This window comes from Schistocerca piceifrons, chromosome X (assembly GCF_021461385.2).
Source record: "Schistocerca piceifrons isolate TAMUIC-IGC-003096 chromosome X, iqSchPice1.1, whole genome shotgun sequence".
Taxonomy (NCBI): Eukaryota; Metazoa; Arthropoda; class Insecta; order Orthoptera; family Acrididae; genus Schistocerca; species Schistocerca piceifrons.
The window spans coordinates 979754382-979776740 of record NC_060149.1 but is presented as its reverse complement, the minus strand read 5'-3'; positions in this window follow the sequence as shown (position 1 = coordinate 979776740).

Sequence of the window (22359 nt, the reverse complement as noted above, 5' to 3'; positions counted from 1 at the left end):
ATACAAAAGGCACAATGCCGTCTTAAGTACATGAAGACCGACTCTTCTTATTGACAATTATTTGAACCATTCCTGTGACACTAGTTATAGATTCCGATGCTTCATTTCAGCTTTACTGTATCTCATGGACATTCTAATTGACGATGAAGCACAGAAATTGAATCGGAATTAAATACGAAATGCACAATGCCGACTTAAGTACACGAAGACTGACTCTTCTTACTGTCAATGCTTTGAACCGTTCCTGGGCCACTACTTACAGATTCCGATGCTACACTCCAGGTTTACTGTATCCCTTGTACCTTCTTATTGACGATGAAGCACAGAAACTGCATCGGAATTAAATACAAAAGGCACAATGCCGACTTAAGTACCAGAACATTCACTCTTCCAACTGTCTATGTTTTGAATCATTCCTGTGACACTAGCTATAGATTCCGATGCTTCACTTCAGGTTTGCTGTATCCCTTGGACCTTCTTATTGACCATGAAACACAGAAATTGCATCGGAAGTAAATACAAAATGCAAAATCCCGGCTTAAGTACACGAAGACTGACTCTTCTTACTGTCTATGTTTTGAACCATTCCTGTGACACTAGTAATAGATTCAGATTCTTCCCTCCAGGTTTACTGTATCCCTTCGACCTTCTTATTGACGATGAAGCACAGAAATTGCACCGGAATTAAATACAAAAGGCACAATGCCGTCTTAAGGACAAGAAGACTGACTCTTCTTGCTGACTTTGATTTGAAACATTCCTGTGTTACTAGTGATATATTCCGATGCCTCCCTTCAGATTTATTGTATCCCTCTGACCTTCTTGTTGACGATGAATCACAGAAATTGCATCCGAATTAAATAGAAAAGCCACAATTTCGACTTAAGTACAAGAAGACTGACTCTTCTTACTGTCTATGTTTTGAACCATTCCTGTGACACTAGTTATAGATTCCGATGCTTCAGTCCTAGGTTACTATATCCCTTGGACATTCTTATTGACAATGAAACACAGAAATTGCATCGGAATTAATTAGAAAATGCACAAAGCCGACTTAAGTACAAGAAGACTGACTCTTCTTACTGACTATGTTTTGAACCATTCCTGTGACACTAGTTATAGATTCCGATGCTTCACTTCAGGTTTACTGTATACCTTGGACCTTCTTATTGACGATGAAACACAGAAATTGCATCGGAATTAAATACAAAAGGCAAAATGCCGACTTACGTACAAGAAGACTAGCTCTTCCTACTGTCTATTTTTGAACCATTCCTGTGACACTACTTTTGGATTCCGATGCTTTACTTCAGGTTTATTGTATCCCTCTGACCTTCTTATTGACGATGAAACACAGAAATTGCATCGGAATTTAATACAAAAGGCACAATGCCGACTTAAGTACAAGAAGACTGACTCTTCCTACAGTCTATGTTTTGTACCATTCCTGTGACACTAGTTATAGATTCCGATGCATCACTTCAGGTTTAGTGTATCCCTCTGACCTTATTGCCGATGAAACACAGAAATTGCATCGGAATTAAATACAAAAGGCACAATGCCGACTTAAGGACAAGAAGACTGACTCTTCTTACTGACTATGTTTTGAAACATTCCTGTGACACTAGTTATAGATTCCGATGCATCACTTCAGGTTTACTATATCCCTCTGTCCATCTTTTTGACGATGAAACACAGACATTGCATCGGAATTAAATACAAAAGCCACAATGCCGACATAAGTACAAGACGACTATCTCTTCGTACTGTCTATGTTTTGACCATTCCTGTGACACTAGTTATAGATTCCGATGCTTCACTTCAGGTTTACTGTTTCCCTTGGACCTTCTTATTGACGATGAAACACAGAAATTGCATCGGAATTAAATTCAAAAGGCACAATGCCGACTTTAGTATAAGAAGACTGACTCTTCCTACTGTCTACGTTTTGAACCATTTCTGTGACACTAGTTATAGAGTCCGATGCTTCATTTCAGGTTTACTGAATACCTCTGACTTTCTTATTGACGATGAAACAGAAATAGCAACGGAAATAAAAACAAAATGCACAATGCCGACTTAAGTACAAAAAAACTGACTCTTCTTATTGTCTACGTTTGAACCATTCCTGTGAGACTAGTTATAGATTCCGATGCTTCACTTCAGGTTTGCTGTATCCCTCTGATCTTCTTATTGACGGTGAAACACAGAAATTGCATCGGAATTAAATACGAAAGCACAATGCCGACATAAGTACAAGAAGACTGACTCTTCTTACTGACTATGATTTAAACCATTTCTCTGACACTAGTTATAGATTCCGATGCTTCACTTCAGGTTTACTGTATCCCTTGGACATTCTTATTGACAAAGAAACACAGAAATTGCATCGGAATTAAATGCAAATGGCACAATGCCGACTTAAGTACAAGGAGACTGACTCTTCTTACTGTCTATGTTTTAATCTTTACTGTGATTCCAGTTATAGAGTCCGGTGCTTCACTCCAGGTTTACTGTATCCCTTGGACCTTCTTATTGACGATGAAACACAGAAATTGCATCGGAATTAAATACAAAAGGCACAATGCCGACTTAGGGACAAGAAGTCTGACTCTTCTTACTGACTATGTTTTGAACCATTCCTGTGACACTTGTTATAGATTCCGATGCTTCACTTCAGGTTTACTGTATCCCTCTGACCTTCTTATTGACGGTGAAACACAGAAATTCCATCGGAATTAAATACGAAAGGCACAATGCCGACTTAACTACAAGAAGACTGACTCTTCTTTCTGTCTATGTTATGAACCATTCCAGTGACACTAGTTATAGATTCCGATGCTTCACTCCAGGTTTACTGTATCCCTTGGACCTTCTTATTGACGACGAAACACAGAAATTGCATCGGAATTAAATAGAAAAGGCACAATGCCGACTTAAGTACAAGAAGACTGACTCTTCTTACTGTCTACGTTTGAACCATTCCTGTGACGCTAGTTACAGATTCCGATGCTTCACTTCAGGTTTACTGTATCCCTCTGACCTTCTAATTGACGGTGAAACACAGAAATTGCATCGGAATTAAATACGAAAGGCACAATACCGACAGAAGAACAAGAAGACTGACTCTTCTTACTGACTGTGTTTGAACCAATCCTGTGACACTAGTTGTAGATTCCGATGCTTCACTTCAGGTTTACTGTATCCCTTGGACCTTCTTATTGACGATGAAACACAGAAATTGCATCGGAATTAAATACAAAAGTCACAATGCCGACTTAAGTACAAGAACAGTGACTCTTCCTACTGTCTAAGATTTGAAACATTCCTGTGACACTAGTTATAGATTCCGACGCTTCACTTCAGGTGTACTGTATCCCTTGTACCTTCTTATTGACGATGAAACACAGAAATTGCATCGTAATTAAATACAAAAGGCACAATGCCGACTTAAGGACAAGAAGACTGACTCTTCTTACTGACTATGTTTTGAACCATTCCTGTGACACTAGTTATAGATTACGATGCTTCACTTCAGGTTCAGTGTATCCCTCTGACCCTCTTATTGACAATGAAACACAGAAATTGCACCGGAATTAAATACAAAAGGCACAATGCCGACTTAAGGACAAGAAGACTGACTCTTCTTGCTGACTTTGATTTGAACCATTCCTGAGTTACTAGTGATATATTCCGATGCCTCACTTCAGGTTTCTTGTATCCCTCTGACCTTCTTATTGACGATGAATCACAGAAATTGCATCGGAATTAAATAGAAAAGGCACAATTTCGACTTAAGTACACGAAGACTGACTCTTCTTACTGTCAATGTTTTGAACCATTCCTGGGCCACTAGTTATAGATTCCGATGCTACACTCCAGGTTTACTGTATCATTTGGACCTTCTTATTGACGATGAGACACAGAAATTGCATCGGAATTAAATACAAAAGGCACAATGCGACTTAAGAACAAGAAGACTAATTTTTCTTACTGACTTTGTTTTGAACCATTAGTGTGACACTAGTTATAGATTCCGATGCTTCACTTCAGGTTTACTGTATCCCTTGGACCTTCTTATTGACGATGAAACACAGAAATTGCATCTGAATTAAATACAAAATGCATAATGCCGACTTAAGTACAAGAAGACTGACTCTTCTTACTGTCTACGTTTTGAACCATTCCTGTGACACTAGTTATAGATTCCGATGTTTCACTCCAGGTTTACTGTATCCCTTCGACCCTCTTATTGACGATGAAACACTGAAATTGCATCGGAATTAAATACAAAAGGCACAATGCCGACTTAAGTACAAGAACAGTGACTCTTCCTACTGTCTATGATTTGAAACATTCCTGTGACACTAGTTTTAGATTCCAACGCTTCACTTCAGGTTTACTGTATCCCTTGTACCTTCTTATTGACGATGAAACACAGAAATTGAATCGGAATTAAATACAAAAGGCACAATGCCGTCTTAAGTACATGAAGACCGACTCTTAATACTGACTATGTTTTGAACCATTCCTGTGACTCTAGATATTGATTCCGATGCTTCACTTGAGGTTTACTGTATCCCTTGGACCTTCTTATTGGCGATGAAACACAGAATTTGCATCGGAATTAAATACAAAAGGCACAATGCCGACTTAAGTACAAGAACAGTGACTCTTCCTACTGTCTATGATTTGAAACATTCCTGTGACACTAGTTTTAGATTCCGACGCTTCACTTCAGGTTTACTGTATCCCTTGTACCTTCTTATTGACGATGAAGCACAGAAACTGCATCGGAATTAAATACAAAAGGCACAATGCCGACTTAAGCACCAGAACATTGACACTTCCGACTGTCTATGTTTTGAATCATTCCTGTGACACTAGCTATAGATTCCGATGCTTCACTTCAGGTTTGCTGTATCCCTTGGACCATCTTATTGACCATGAAACACAGAAATTGCATCGGAAGTAAATACAAAATGCAAAATCCCGGCTTAAGTACACGAAGACTGTCTCTTCTTACTGTCTATGTTTTGAACCATTCCTGTGACACTAGTTATAGATTCCGATTTTTCCCTCCAGGTTTACTGTATCCCTTGGACCTTCTTATTGACGATGAAGCACAGAAATTGCACCGGAATTAAATACAAAAGGCACAATGCCGACTTAAGGACAAGAAGACTGACTCTTCTTGCTGACTTTGATTTGAACCATTCCTGTGTTACTAGTGATATATTCCGATGCCTCCCTTCAGGTTTATTGTATCCCTCTGACCTTCTTATTGACGATGAATCACAGAAATTGCATCCGAATTAAATAGAAAAGCCACAATTTCGACTTAAGTACAACAAGACTGACTCTTCTTACTGTCTATGTTTTGAACCATTCCTGCGACACTAGTTATAGATTCCGATGCTTCAGTCCAGGGTTACTATATCCCTTGGACATTCTTATTGACAATGAAACACAGAAATTGCATCGGAATTAAATAGAAAATGCACAAAGCCGACTTAAGTACAAGGAGACTGACTCTTCTTACTGACTATGTTTTGAACCATTCCTGTGACACTAGTTATAGATTCCGATGCTTCACATAAGGTTTACTGTATACCTTGGACCTTCTTATTGACGATGAAACACAGAAATTGCATCGGAATTAAATACAAAAGGCAAAATGCCGACTTATGTACAAGAAGACTAGCTCTTCCTACTGTCTATGTTTTGAACCATTCCTGTGACACTACTTTTGGATTCCGATGCTTTACTTCAGGTTTACTGTATCCCTCTGACCTTCTTATTGACGATGAAACACAGAAATTGCATCGGAATTTAATACAAAAGGCACAATGCCGACTTAAGTACAAGAAGACTGACTCTTCCTACAGTCTATGTTTTGTACCATTCCTGTGACACTAGTTATAGATTCCGATGCATCACTTCAGGTTTAGTGTATCCCTCTGACCTTATTGCCCACGAAACACAGAAATTGCATCGAAATTAAATACAAAAGGCACAATGCCGACTTAAGGACAAGAAGACTGACTCTTCTTACTGACTATGTTGTGAAACATTCCTGTGACACTAGTAATAGATTCCGATGCATCACTTCAGGTTTACTATATCCCTCTGACCTTCTTTTTGACGATGAAACACAGACATTGCATTGGAATTAAATACAAAAGCCACTATGCCGACATAACTACAAGAAGACTATCTCTTCGTACTGTCTATGTTTTGACCATTCCTGTGACACTAGTTATAGATTCCGATGCTTCACTTCAGGTTTACTGTTTCCCTTGGACCTTCTTATTGACGATGAAACACAGAAATTGCATCGGAATTAAATTCAAAAGGCACATGCCGACTTTAGTATAAGAAGACTGACTCTTCCTACTGTCTACGTTTTGAACCATTTCTGTGACACTAGTTATAGAGTCCGATGCTTCATTTCAGGTTTACTGTATACCTCTGACTTTCTTATTGACGATGAAACACAGAAATAGCAACGCAAATAAATACAAAATGCACAATGCCGACTTAAGTACAAAAAGACTGACTCTTCTTACTGTCTCTCTTTGAACCATTCCTGTGAGACTAGTTATAGATTCCGATGCTTCACTTCAGGTTTACTGTATCCCTCTGACCTTCTTATAGACGGTGAAACACAGAAATTGCATCGGAATTAAATATGAAAGCACAATGCCGACATAAGTACAAGAAGACTGACTCTTCTTACTGACTATGATTTAAACCATTCCTGTGACACTAGTTATAGATTCCGATGCTTCACTTCAGGTTTACTCTATCCCTTGCACATTCTTATTGACGATGAAACACAGAAATTGCATCGGAATTAAATGCGAATGGCACAATGCCGACTTAAGTACAAGGAGACTGACTCTTCTTACTGTCTATGTTTTGAATCTTTACTGTGATTCTAGTTATAGATTCCGGTGCTTCACTCCAGGTTTACTGTATCCCTTGGACCTTCTTATTGACGATGAAACACAGAAATTGAATCGGAATTAAATACAAAAAGCACAATGGCGACTTAAGGACAAGAACTCTGACTCTTCTTACTGACTATGTTTTGAACCATTCCTGTGACACTAGTTATAGATTCCGATGCTTCACTCCAGGTTTACTGTATCCCTTGGACCTTCTTATTGACGACGAAACACAGAAATTGCATCGGAAAGAAATAGAAAAGGCACAATGCCGACTTAAGTACAAGAAGACTGACTCTTCTTACTGTCTACGTTTGAACCATTCCTGTGACGCTAGTTACAGATTCCGATGCTTCACTTCAGGTTTACTGTATCCCTCTCACCTTCTAATTGACGGTGAAACTCAGAAATTGCATCGGAATTAAATACGAAAGGCACAATACCGACTTAAGTACAAGAAGACTGACTCTTCTTACTGACTATGTTTGAACCAATCCTGTGACACTAGTTGTAGATTCCGATGCTTCACTTCAGGTTTACTGTATCCCTTGGACCTTCTTATTGACGATGAAACACAGAAATTGCATCGGAATTAAATACAAAAGGCACAATGCCGACTTAAGTACAAGAACAGTGACTCTTCCTACTGTCTAAGTTTTGAAACATTCCTGTGACACTAGTTATAGATTCCGACGCTTCACTTCAGGTTTACTGTATCCCTTGTACCTTCTTATTGACGATGAAACACAGAAATTGCATCGGAATTAAATACAAAAGGCACAATGCCGACTTAAGGACAAGAAGACTGACTCTTCTTACTGACTATGTTTTGAACCATTCCTGTGACACTAGTTATAGATTACGATGCTTCACTTCAGGTTCAGTGTATCCCTCTGACCTTCTTATTGACAATGAAACACAGAAATTGCACCGGAATGAAATACAAATGGCTCAATGCCGACTTAAGGACAAGAAGACTGACTCTTCTTGCTGACTTTGATTTGAACCATTCCTGTGTTACTAGTGATATATTCCGATGCCTCACTTCAGGTTTATTGTATCCCTCTGACCTTCTTATTGACGATGAATCACAGAAATTGCATCGAAATTAAATAGAAAAGGCACAATTTCGACTTAAGTACAAGAAGACTGACTCTTCTTACTGTCTATGTTTTAAACCATTCCTGTGACACTAGTTATAGATTCCGATGCTTCAGTCCAGGGTTACTATATCCCTTGGACATTCTTATTGACGATGAGACACAGAAATTGCATCGGAATGAAATAGAAAAGGCACAAAGCCGACTTAAGTACAAGAAGACTGACTCTTCTTACTGACTATGTTTTGAACCATTCCTGTGACAATAGTTATAGATTCCGATGCTTCACTTCAGGTTTACTGTATCCCTCTGACCTTCTTATTGACGATGAAACACAGAAATTGCATCGGAATTTAATACAAAAGGCACAATGCCGACTTAAGTACAAGAAGACTGACTCTTCCTACAGTCTATGTTTTGAACCATTTCTGTGACACTAGTTATAGATTCCGATGCATCACTTCAGGTTTAGTGTATCCCTCTGACCTTATTTCCGATGAAACACAGAAATTGCATCGGAATTAAATACAAAAGGCACAATGCCGACTTAAGGACAAGAAGACTGACTCTTCTTATTGACTATGTTTTGAAACATTCCTGTGACACTAGTTATAGATTCCGATGCTTCAGTCCAGGGTTACTATATCCCTTGGACATTCTTATTGACGATGAAACACAGAAATTGCATCGGAATGAAATAGAAAAGGCACAAAGCCGACTTAAGTACAAGAAAACTGACTCTTCTTACTGACTATGTTTTGAACCATTCCTGTGACAATAGTTATAGATTCCGATGCTTCACTTCAGGTTTACTGTATCCCTCTGGCCTTCTTATTGACGGTGAAACACAGAAATGGCATCGGAATTAAATACGAAAGGCACAATGCCGACTTAACAACAAGAAGACTATCTCTTCGTACTGTCTATGTTTTGACCATTCCTGTGACACTAGTTATAGATTCCGATGCTTCACTTCAGGTTTACTGTTTCCCTTGGACCTTCTTATTGACGATGAAACGCAGAAATTGCATCGGAATTAAATTCAAAAGGCACAATGCCGACTTTAGTATAAGAAGACTGACTCTTCCTACTGTCTATGTTTTGAACCATTTCTGTGACACTAGTTATAGAGTTCGATGCTTCACTTCAGGTTTACTGTATACCTCTGACCTTCTTATTGACGATGATACACAGAAATAGCAACGGAATTAAATACAAAATGCACAATGCCGACTTAAGTACAGGAAGACTGACTCTTCTTGCTGACTATGATTTAAACCATTCCTGTGACACTAGTTATAGATTCCGATGCTTCACTTCAGGTTTACTGTATCCCTTGGAAATTCGTATTGACGATGAAACACAGAAATTGCATCGGAATTAAATGCAAATGGCACAATGCCGACTTAAGTACAAGGAGACTGACTCTTCTTACTGTCTATGATTTGAATCATTACTGTGATTCTAGTTATAGATTCCGGTGCTTCACTCCAGGTTTACTGTATCCCTTGGACCTTCTTATTGACGGTGAAACACAGAAATTGCATCGGAATTAAATACGAAAGGCACAATGCCGACTTAACTACAAGAAGACTGACTCTTCCTACTGTCTATGTTATGAACCATTCCAGTGACACTAGTTATAGATTCCGATGCTTCACTCCAGGTTTACTGTATCCCTTGGACCTTCTTATTGACGACGAAACACAGAAATTGCGTCGGAATTAAATAGAAAAGGCACAATGCCGACTTAAGCACAAGAAGACTGACTCTTCTTACTGCCTACGTTTGAACCATTCCTGTGACACTAGTTACAGATTCCGATGCTTCACTTCAGGTTTACTGTATCCCTCTGACTGTCTTATTGACGGTGAAACACAGAAATTGCATCGGAATTAAATACGAAAGGCACAATACCGACTCAAGTACATGAAGACTGACTCTTCTTACTGACTATGTTTGAACCAATCCTGTGACACTAGTTACAGATTCCGATGCTTCACTTCAGGTTTACTGTATCCCTCTGACCGTCTTATTGACGGTGAAACACAGAAATTGCATCGGAATTAAATACGAAAGGCACAATACCGACTCAAGTACAAGAAGACTGACTCTTCTTACTGACTATGTTTGAACCAATCCTGTGACACTAGTTGTAGATTCCGATGCTTCACTTCAGGTTTACTGTATCCCTCTGACCGTCTTATTGACGGTGAAACACAGAAATTGCATCGGAATTAAATACGAAAGGCACAGTACCGACTCAAGTACAAGAAGACTGACTCTTCTTACTGACTATGTTTGAACCAATCCTGTGACACTAGTTGTAGATTCCGATGCTTCACTTCAGGTTTACTGTATCCCTTGGACTTTCTTATTGACGATGAAACACAGAAATTGCATCGGAATTAAATGCAAATGGCACAATGCCGACTTAAGTACAAAGAGATTGACTCTTCTTACTGTCTATGCTTTGAATCATTACTGTGATTCTAGTTATAGATTCCGGTGCTTCACTAAAGGTTTACTGTATCCCTTGGACCTTCTTATTGACGATGAAACACAGAAATTGCATCGGAATTAAATACGAAAGGAACAATGCCGACTTAAGGACAAGAAGGCTGACTCTTCTTACTGACTATGTTTTGAACCATTCATGTGACACTAGTTATAGATTCCGATGCTTCACTTCAGGTGTACTGTATCCCTCTGACCTTCTTATTGATGATGAAACACAGAAATTCCATCGGAATTAAATACAAAAGGCACAATGCCGACTTAAGTACAGGAAGACTGACTCTTCTTACTGTCTATGTTTGAACCATTCCTGTGACACTAGTTATAGATTCCGATGCTTCACTGCAGGTTTACTGTATCCCTCTAGCCTTCTTATTGACGGTGAAACACAGAAATTGCATCGGAATTAAATACGAAAGGCACAATGCCGACTTAACTACAAGAAGACTGACTCTTCTGTCTGTCTATGTTATGACCCATTCCAGTGACACTAGTTATAGATTCCGATGCTTCACTCCAGGTTTACTGTATCCCTTGGACCTTCTTATTGACGACGAAACACAGAAATTGCATCGGAATTAAATAGAAAAGGCACAATGCCGACTTAAGTACAAGAAGACTGACTCTTCTTACTGTCTACCTTTAAACCATTCCTGTGACGCTAGTTACAGATTCCGATTCTTCACTTCAGGTTTACTGTATGCCTCTGACCTTCTAATTGACGGTGAAACACAGAAATTGCATCGGAATAAATACGAAAGGCACAATACCGACTTAAGTACAAGAAGACTGACTCTTCTTGCTGACTTTGATTTGAACCATTCCTGTGTTACTAGTGATATATTCCGATGCCTCACTTCAGGTTTATTGTATCCCTCTGACCTTCTTATTGACGATGAATCACAGAAATTGCATCGGAATTAAATAGAAAAGGCACAATTTTGACTTAAGTACAAGAAGACTGACTCTTCTTACTGTCTATGTTTTGAACCATTCCTGTGACACTAGTTATAGATTCCGATGCTTCAGTCCAGGGTTACTATATCCCTTGGACATTCTTATTGACGATGAAACACAGAAATTGCATCGGAATGAAATAGAAAAGGCACAAAGCCGACTTAAGTACAAGAAGACTGACTCTTCTTACTGACTATGTTTTGAACCATTCCTGTGACACTAGTTATAGATTCCGATGCTTCACTTCAGGTTTCCTGTATCCCTCTGACCTTCTTATTGACGATGAAACACAGAAATTGCATCGGAATTTAATACAAAAGGCACAATGCCGACTTAAGTACAAGAAGACTGACTCTTCCTACAGTCTATGTTTTGTACCATTCCTGTGACACTAGTTATAGATTCCGAAGCATCACTTCAGGTTTAGTGTATCCCTCTGACCTTATTGCCGATGAAACACAGATATTGCATCGGAATTAAATACAAAAGGCACAATGCCGACTTAAGGACAAGAAGACTGACTCTTCTTATTGACTATGTTTTGAAACATTCCTGTGACACTAGTTATAGATTCCGATGCATCACTTCAGGTTTACTATATCCCTCTGACCTTCTTTTTGACGATGAAACACAGACATTGCATCGGAATTAAATACAAAATCCACAATGCCGACATAAGTACAAGAAGACTATCTCTTCGTACTGTCTATGTTTTGACCATTCCTGTGACACTAGTTATAGATTCCGGTGCTTCACTTCAGGTTTACTGTTTCCCTTGGACCTTCTTATTGACGATGAAACACAGAAATTGCATCGGAATTAAATACAAAAGGCACAATGCCGACTTAGGGACAAGAAGTCTGACTCTTCTAACTGACTATGTTTTGAACCATTCCTGTGACACTAGTTATAGATTACGATGCTTCACTTCAGGTTTACTGTTTCCCTCTGACCTTCTTATTGACGGTGAAACACAGAAATTCCATCGGAATTAAATACGAAAGGCACAATGCCGACTTAACTACAAAAAGACTGACTCTTCTTTCTGTCTATGTTATGAACCATTCCAGTGACACTTGTTATAGATTCCGATGCTTCACTCCAGGTTTACTGTATCCCTTGGACCTTCTTATTGACGACGAAACACAGAAATTGCATCGGAATTAAATACGAAAGGCACAATGCCGACTTAAGTACAAGAAGACTGACTCTTCTTACTGTCTACGTTTGAACCATTCCTGTGACGCTAGTTACAGATTCCGATCCTTCACTTCAGGTTTACTGTATCCCTCTGACCTTCTAATTGACGGTGAAACACAGAAATTGCATCGGAATTAAATACGAAAGGCACAATACCGACAGAAGTACAAGAAGACTGACTCTTCTTACTGACTATGTTTGAACCAATCCTGTGACACTAGTTGTAGATTCCGATGCTTCACTTCAGGTTTACTGTATCCCTTGGACCCTCTTATTGACGATGAAACACTGAAATTGCATCGGAATTAAATACAAAAGGCACAATGCCGACTTAAGTACAAGAACAGTGACTCTTCCTACTGTCTATGATTTGAAACATTCCTGTGACACTAGTTTTAGATTCCGACGCTTCACTTCAGGTTTACTGTATCCCTTGTACCTTCTTATTGACGATGAGGCACAGAAACTGCATCGGAATTAAATACAAAAGGCACAATGCCGACTTAAGCACCAGAACATTGACACTTCCGACTGTCTATGCTTTGAATCATTCCTGTGACACTAGCTATAGATTCCGATGCTTCACTTCAGGTTTGCTGTATCCCTTGGACCATCTTATTGACCATGAAACACAGAAATTGCGTCGGAAGTAAATACAAAATGCAAAATCCCGGCTTAAGTACACGAAGACTGTCTCTTCTTACTGTCTATGTTTTGAACCATTCCTGTGACACTAGTTATAGATTCCGATTTTTCCCTCCAGGTTTACTGTATCCCTTGGACCTTCTTATTGACGATGAAGCACAGAAATTGCACCGGAATTAAATACAAAAGGCACAATGCCGACTTAAGGACAAGATGACTGACTCTTCTTGCTGACTTTGATTTGAACCATTCCTGTGTTACTAGTGATATATTCCGATGCCTCCCTTCAGGTTTATTGTATCCCTCTGACCTTCTTATTGACGATGAATCACAGAAATTGTATCCGAATTAAATAGAAAAGCCACAATTTCGACTTAAGTACAAGAAGACTGACTCTTCTTACTGTCTATGTTTTGAACCATTCCTGCGACACTAGTTATAGATTCCGATGCTTCAGTCCAGGGTTACTATATCCCTTGGACATTCTTATTGACAATGAAACACAGAAATTGCATCGGAATTAAATAGAAAATGCACAAAGCCGACTTAAGTACAAGGAGACTGACTCTTCTTACTGACTATGTTTTGAACCATTCCTGTGACACTAGTTATAGATTCCGATGCTTCACTTAAGGTTTACCGTATACCTTGGACCTTCTTATTGACGATGAAACACAGAAATTGCATCGGAATTAAATACAAAAGGCAAAATGCCGACTTACGTACAAGAAGACTAGCTCTTCCTACTGTCTATGTTTTGAACCATTCCTGTGACACTACTTTTGGATTCCGATGCTTTACTTCAGGTTTACTGTATCCCTCTGACCTTCTTATTGACGATGAAACACAGAAATTGCATCGGAATTTAATACAGAAGGCACAATGCCGACTTAAGTACAAGAAGACTGACTCTTCCTACAGTCTATGTTTTGTACCATTCCTGTGACTCTAGTTGTAGATTCCGATGCATCACTTCAGGTTTAGTGTATCCCTCTGACCTTATTGCCGATGAAACACAGAAATTGCATCGAAATTAAATACAAAAGGCACAATGCCGACTTAAGGACAAGAAGACTGACTCTTCTTACTGACTATGTTCTGAAACATTCCTGTGACACTAGTTATAGATTCCGATGCATCACTTCAGATTTACTATATCCCTCTGACCTTCTTTTTGACGATGAAACACAGACATTGCATTGGAATTAAATACAAAAGCCATTATGCCGACATAACTACAAGAAGACTATCTCTTCGTACTGTCTATGTTTTGACCATTCCTGTGACACTAGTTATAGATTCCGATGCTTCACGTCAGGTTTACTGTTTCCCTTGGACCTTCTTATAGACGATGAAACACAGAAATTGCATCGGAATTAAATTCAAAAGGCACAATGCCGACTTTAGTATAAGAAGACTGACTCTTCCTACTGTCTACGTTTTGAACCATTTCTGTGACACTAGTTATACAGTCCGATGCTTCATTTCAGGTTTACTGTATACCTCTGACTTTCTTATTGACGATGAAACACAGAAATAGCAACGCAAATAAATACAAATTGCACAATGCCGACTTAAGTACAAAAAGACTGACTCTTCTTACTGTCTACGTTTGAACCATTCCTGTGAGACTAGTTATAGATTCCGATGCTTCACTTCAGGTTTACTGTATCCCTCTGACCTTCTTATTGACGGTGAAACACAGAAATTGCATCGGAATTAAATATGAAAGCACAATGCCGACATAAGTACAAGAAGACTGACTCTTCTTACTGACTATGATTTAAACCATTCCTGTGACACTAGTTATAGATTCCGATGCTTCACTTCAGGTTTACTCTATCCCTTGCACATTCTTATTGACGATGAAACACAGAAATTGCATCGGAATTAAATGCAAATGGCACAATGCCGACTTAAGTACAAGGAGACTGACTCTTCTTACTGTCTATGTTTTGAATCTTTACTGTGATTCTAGTTATAGATTCCGGTGCTTCACTCCAGGTTTACTGTATCCCTTGGACCTTCTTATTGACGATGAAACACAGAAATTGAATCGGAATTAAATACAAAAAGCACAATGGCGACTTAAGGACAAGAACTCTGACTCATCTTACTGACTATGTTTTGAACCATTCCTGTGACACTAGTTATAGATTCCGATGCTTCACTTCAGGTTTACTGTATCCCTCTGACCTTCTTATTGACGACGGAACACAGAGATTCCATCGGAATTAAATACAAAAGGCACAATGCCGACTTAAGTACAGGAAGACTGACTCTTCTTACTGTCTATGTTTGAACCATTCCTGTGACACTAGTTATAGATTCCGATGCTTCACTGCATGTTTACTGTATCCCTCTGGCCTTCTTATTGACGGTGAAACACAGAAATTGCATCGGAATTAAACACGAAAGGCACAATGCCGACTTAACTACAAGAAGACTGACTCTTCTTTCTGTCTATGTTATGACCCATTCCAGTGACATTAGTTATAGATTCCGATGCTTCACTCCAGGTTTACTGTATCCCTTGGACCTTCTTATTGACGACGAAACACAGAAATTGCATCGGAATTAAATAGAAAAGGCACAATGCCGACTTAAGTACAAGAAGACTGACTCTTCTTACTGTCTACGTTTGAACCATTCCTGTGACGCTAGTTACAGATTCCGATGCTTCACTTCAGGTTTACTGTATCCCTCTCACGTTCTAATTGACGGTGAAACTCAGAAATTGCATCGGAATTAAATACGAAAGGCACAATACCGACTTAAGTACAAGAGGACTGACTCTTCTTACTGACTATGTTTGAACCAATCCTGTGACACTAGTTGTAGATTCCGATGCTTCACTTCAGGTTTACTGTATCCCTTGGACCTTCTATTGACGATGAAACACAGACATTGCATCGGAATTAAATACAAAAGGCACAATGCCGACTTAAGTACAAGAACAGTGACTCTTCCTACTGTCTAAGTTTTGAAACATTCCTATGACACTAGTTATAGATTCCGACGCTTCACTTCAGGTTTACTGTATCCCTTGTACCTTCTTATTGACGATGAAACACAGAAATTGCATCGGAATTAAATACAAAAGGCACAATGCCGACTTAAGGACAAGAAGACTGACTCTTCTTGCTGACTATGCTTTGAACCATTCCTGTGACACTAGTTATAGATTACGATGCTTCACTTCAGGTTCAGTGTATCCCTCTGACCTTCTTATTGACAATGAAACACAGAAATTGCACCGGAATTAAATACAAATGGCACAATGCCGACTTAAGGACAAGAAGACTGACTCTTCTTGCTGACTTTGATTTGAACCATTCCTGTGTTACTAGTGATATATTCCGATGCCTCACTTCAGGTTTATTGTATCCCTCTGACCTTCTTATTGACGATGAATCACAGAAATTGCATCGGAATTAAATAGAAGAGGCACAATTTCGACTTAAGTACAAGAAGACTGACTCTTCTTACTGTCTATGTTTTGAACCATTCCTGTGACACTAGCTATAGATTCCGATGCTTCAGTCCAGGGTTACTATATCCCTTGGACATTCTTATTGACGATGAAACACAGAAATTGCATCGGAATGAAATAGAAAAGGCACAAAGCCGACTTAAGTACAAGAAGACTGACTCTTCTTACTGACTATGTTTTGAACCATTCCTGTGACAATAGTTATAGATTCCGATGCTTCACTTCAGGTTTACTGTATCCCTCTGACCTTCTTATTGACGATGAAACACAGAAATTGCATCGGAATTTAATACAAAAGGCACAATGCCGACTTAAGTACAAGAAAACTGACTCTTCCTACAGTCTATGTTTTGAACCATTCCTGTGACACTAGTTATAGATTCTGATGCATCACTTCAGGTTTAGTGTATCCCTCTGACCTTATTTCCGATGAAACACAGAAATTGCATCGGAATTAAATACAAAAGGCACAATGCCGACTTAAGGACAAGAAGACTGACTCTTCTTATTGACTATGTTTTGAAACATTCCTGTGACACTAGTTATAGATTCCGATGCATCACTTCAGGTTTACTATATCCCTCTGACCTTCTTTTTGACGATGAAACACAGACATTGCATCGGAATTAAATACAAAAGCCACAATGCCGACATAAGTACAAGAAGACTATCTCTTCATACTGTCTACGTTTTGACCATTCCTGTGACACTAGTTATAGATTCCGATGCTTCACTTCAGGTTTACTGTTTCCCTTGGACCTTCTTATTGACGATGAAAAGCAGAAATTGCATCGGAATTAAATTCAAAAGGCACAATGCCGACTTAAGTTCAGGAAGACTGACTCTTCTTACTGACTATGATTTAAACCATTCCTGTGACACTAGTTATAGATTCCGATGCTTCACTTCAGGTTTACTGTTTCCCTTGGAAATTCTTATTGACGATGAAACACCGAAATTGCATCGGAATTAAATGCAAATGGCACAATGCCGACTTAAGTACAAGGAGACTGACTCTTCTTACTGTCTATGATTTGAATCATTACTGTGATTCTAGTTATAGATTCCGGTGCTTCACTCCAGGTTTACTGTATCCCTTGGACCTTCTTATTGACGGTGAAACACAGAAATTGCATCAGAATTAAATACGAAAGGCACAATGCCGACTTAACTACAAGAAGACTGACTCTTCCTACTGTCTATGTTATGAACCATTCCAGTGACACTAGTTATAGATTCCGATGCTTCACTCCAGGTTTACTGTATCCCTTGGACCTTCTTATTGACGACGTAACACAGAAATTGCGTCGGAATTAAATAGAAAAGGCACAATGCCGACTTAAGCACAAGAAGACTGACTCTTCTTACTGCCTACGTTTGAACCATTCCTGTGACACTAGTTACAGATTCCGATGCTTCACTTCAGGTTTACTGTATCCCTCTGACCGTCTTATGGACGGTGAAACACAGAAATTGCATCGGAATTAAATACGAAAGGCACAATACCGACTTAAGTACATGAAGACTGACTCTTCTTACTGACTATGTTTGAACCAATCCTGTGACACTAGTTACAGATTCCGATGCTTCACTTCAGGTTTACTGTATCCCTCTGACCGTCTTATTGACGGTGAAACACAGAAATTGCATCGGAATTAAATACGAAAGGCACAATACCGACTCAAGTACAAGAAGACTGACTCTTCTTACTGACTATGTTTGAACCAATCCTGTGACACTAGTTGTAGATTCCGATGCTTCACTTCAGGTTTACTGTATCCCTCTGACCGTCTTATTGACGGTGAAACACAGAAATTGTATCGGAATTAAATACGAAAGGCACAATACCGACTCAAGTACAAGAAGACTGACTCTTCTTACTGACTATGTTTGAACCAATCCTGTGACACTAGTTGTAGATTCCGATGCTTCACTTCAGGTTTACTGTATCCCTCTGACCGTCTTATTGACGGTGAAACACAGAAATTGCATCGGAATTAAATACGAAAGGCACAATACCGACTCAAGTACAAGAAGACTGACTCTTCTTACTGACTATGTTTGAACCAATCCTGTGACACTAGTTGTAGATTCCGATGCTTCACTTCAGGTTTACTGTATCCCTTGGACTTTCTTATTGACGATGAAACATAGAAATTGCATCGGAATTAAATGCAAATGGCACAATGCCGACTTAAGTACAAAGAGATTGACTCTTCTTACTGTCTATGCTTTGAAACATTACTGTGATTCTAGTTATAGATTCCGGTGCTTCACTAAAGGTTTACTGTATCCCTTGGACCTTCTTATTGACGATGAAACACAGAAATTGCATCGGAATTAAATACAAAAGGCACAATGCCGACATAAGGACAAGAAGGCTGACTCTTCTTACTGACTATGTTTTGAACCATTCATGTGACACTAGTTATAGATTCCGATGCTTCACTTCAGGTGTACTGTATCCCTCTGACCTTCTTATTGACGATGAAACACAGAAATTCCATCGGAATTAAATACAAAAGGCACAATGCCGACTTAAGTACAGGAAGACTGACTCTTCTGTCTGTCTATGTTATGACCCATTCCAGTGACACTAGTTATAGATTCCGATGCTTCACTCCAGGTTTACTGTATCCCTTGGACCTTCTTATTGACGACGAAACACAGAAATTGCATCGGAATTAAATAGAAAAGGCACAATGCCGACTTAAGTACAAGAAGACTGACTCTTCTTACTGTCTACGTTTAAACCATTCCTGTGACGCTAGTTACAGATTCCGATGCTTCACTTCAGGTTTACTGTATGCCTCTGACCTTCTAATTGACGGTGAAACACAGAAATTGCATCGGAATTAAATACGAAAGGCACAATACCGACTTAAGTACAAGAAGACTGACTCTTCTTACTGACTATGTTTGAACCAATCCTGTGACACTTGTTGTAGATTCCGATGCTTCACTTCCGGTTTACTGTATCCCTTGGACCTTCTTATTGACGATGAAACACAGAAATTGCATCGGAATTAAATACAAAAGGCACAATGCCGACTTAAGTACAAGAACAGTGACTCTTCCTACTGTCTAAGTTTTTAAACATTCCTGTGACACTAGTTATAGATTCCGACGCTTCACTTCAGGTTTACTGTATCCCTTGTACCTTCTTATTAACGTTGAAACACAGAAATTGCATCGGAATTAAATACAAAAGGCACGATGCCGACTTAAGGACAAGAAGACTGACTCTTCTTACTGACTATGATTTGAACCATTCCTGTGACACTAGTTATAGATTACGATGCTTCACTTCAGGTTCAGTGTATCCCTCTGACCTTCTTATTGACAATGAAACACAGAAATTGCACCGGAATTAAATACAAAAGGCACAATGCCGACTTAAGGACTAGAAGACTGACTCTTCTTGCTGACTTTGATTTGAACCATTCCTGTGTTACTAGTGATATATTCCGATGCCTCACTTCAGGTTTATTGTATCCCTCTGACCTTCTTATTGACGATAAATCACAGAAATTGCATCGGAATTAAATAGAAAAGGCACAATTTCGACTTAAGTACAAGAAGACTGACTCTTCTTACTGTCTATGTTTTGAACCATTCCTGTGACACTAGTTATAGATTCCGATGCTTCAGTCCAGGGTCACTATATCCCTTGGACATTCTTATTGACGATGAAACACAGAAATTGCATCGGAATGAAATAGAAAAGGCACAAAGCCGACTTAAGTACAAGAAGACTGACTCTTCTAACTGACTATGTTTTGAACCATTCCTGTGACACTAGTTATAGATTCCGATGCTTCACTTCAGGTTTACTGTATCCCTCTGACCTTCTTATTGACGATGAAACACAGAAATTGCATCGGAATTTAATACAAAAGGCACAATGCCGACTTAAGTACAAGAAGACTGACTCTTCCTACAGTCTATGTTTTGTACCATTCCTGTGACACTAGTTATAGATTCCGATGCATCACTTCAGGTTTACTATATCCCTCTGACCTTCTTTTTGACGATGAAACACAGACATTGCATCGGAATTAAATACAAAAGCCACAATGCCGACATAAGTGCAAGAAGACTATCTCTTCGTACTGTCTATGTTTTGACCATTCCTGTGACACTAGTTATAGATTCCGATGCTTCACTTCAGGTTTACTGTTTCCCTTGGACCTTGTTATTGACGACGAAACACAGAAATTGCATCGGAATTAAATTCAAAAGGCACAATGCCGACTTTAGTATAAGAAAACTGACTCTTCCTACTGTCTACGTTTTGAACCATTTCTGTGACACTAGTTATAGAGTCCGATGCTTCACTTAAGGTTTACTGTATACCTCTGACCTTCTTATTGACGATGATACACAGAAATAGCAACGGAATTAAATACAAAATGCACAATGCCGACTTAAGTACAGGAAGACTGACTCTTCTTACTGACTATGATTTAAACCGTTCCTGAGACACTAGTTATAGATTCCGATGCTTCACTTCAGGTTTACTGTATCCCTTGGACATTCTTATTGACGATGAAACACAGAAATTGCATCGGAATTAAATGCAAATGGCACAATGCCGACTTAAGTACAAGGAGACTGACTCTTCTTACTGTCTATGATTTGAATCATTACTCTGATTCTAGTTATAGATTCCGGTGCTTCACTCCAGGTTTACTGTATCCCTTGGACCTTCTTATTGACGGTGAAACACAGATATTGCATCGGAATTAAATACGAAAGGCACAATGCCGACTTAACTACAAGATGACTGACTCTTCCTACTGTCTATGTTATGAACCATTCCAGTGACACTAGTTATAGATTTTGATGCTTCACTCCAGGTTTACTGTATCCCTTGGACCTTCTTATTGACGACGAAACACAGAAATTGCATCGGAATTAAATAGAAAAGGCACAATGCCGACTTAAGTACAAGAAGACTGACTCCTCTTACTGCCTTCGTTTGAACCATTCCTTTGACACTAGTTACAGATTCCGATGCTTCACTTCAGGTTTACTGTATCCCTCTGACCTTCTTATTGACGGTGAAACACTGAAATTGCATCGGAATTAAATACGAAAGGCACAATACCGACTCAAGTACAAGAAGACTGACTCTTCTTACTGACTATGTTTGAACCAATCCTGTGACACTAGTTGTAGATTCCGATGCTTCACTTCAGGTTTACTGTATCCCTTGGACCTTCTTATTGACGATGAAACACAGAAATTGCATCGGAATTAAATACAAAAGGCACAATACCGACTTAAGTACAAGAACAGTGACTCTTCCTACTGTCTAAGTTTTGAATTATTCCTGTGACACTAGTTATAGATTCCGACGCTTCAGTTCACGTTTACTGTATCCCTTGTACCTTCTTATTGACGATGAAACACAGAAATTGCATCGGAATTAAATACAAAAGGCACAATGCCGACTTAAGGACAAGAAGACTGACTCTTCTTACTGACTATGTTT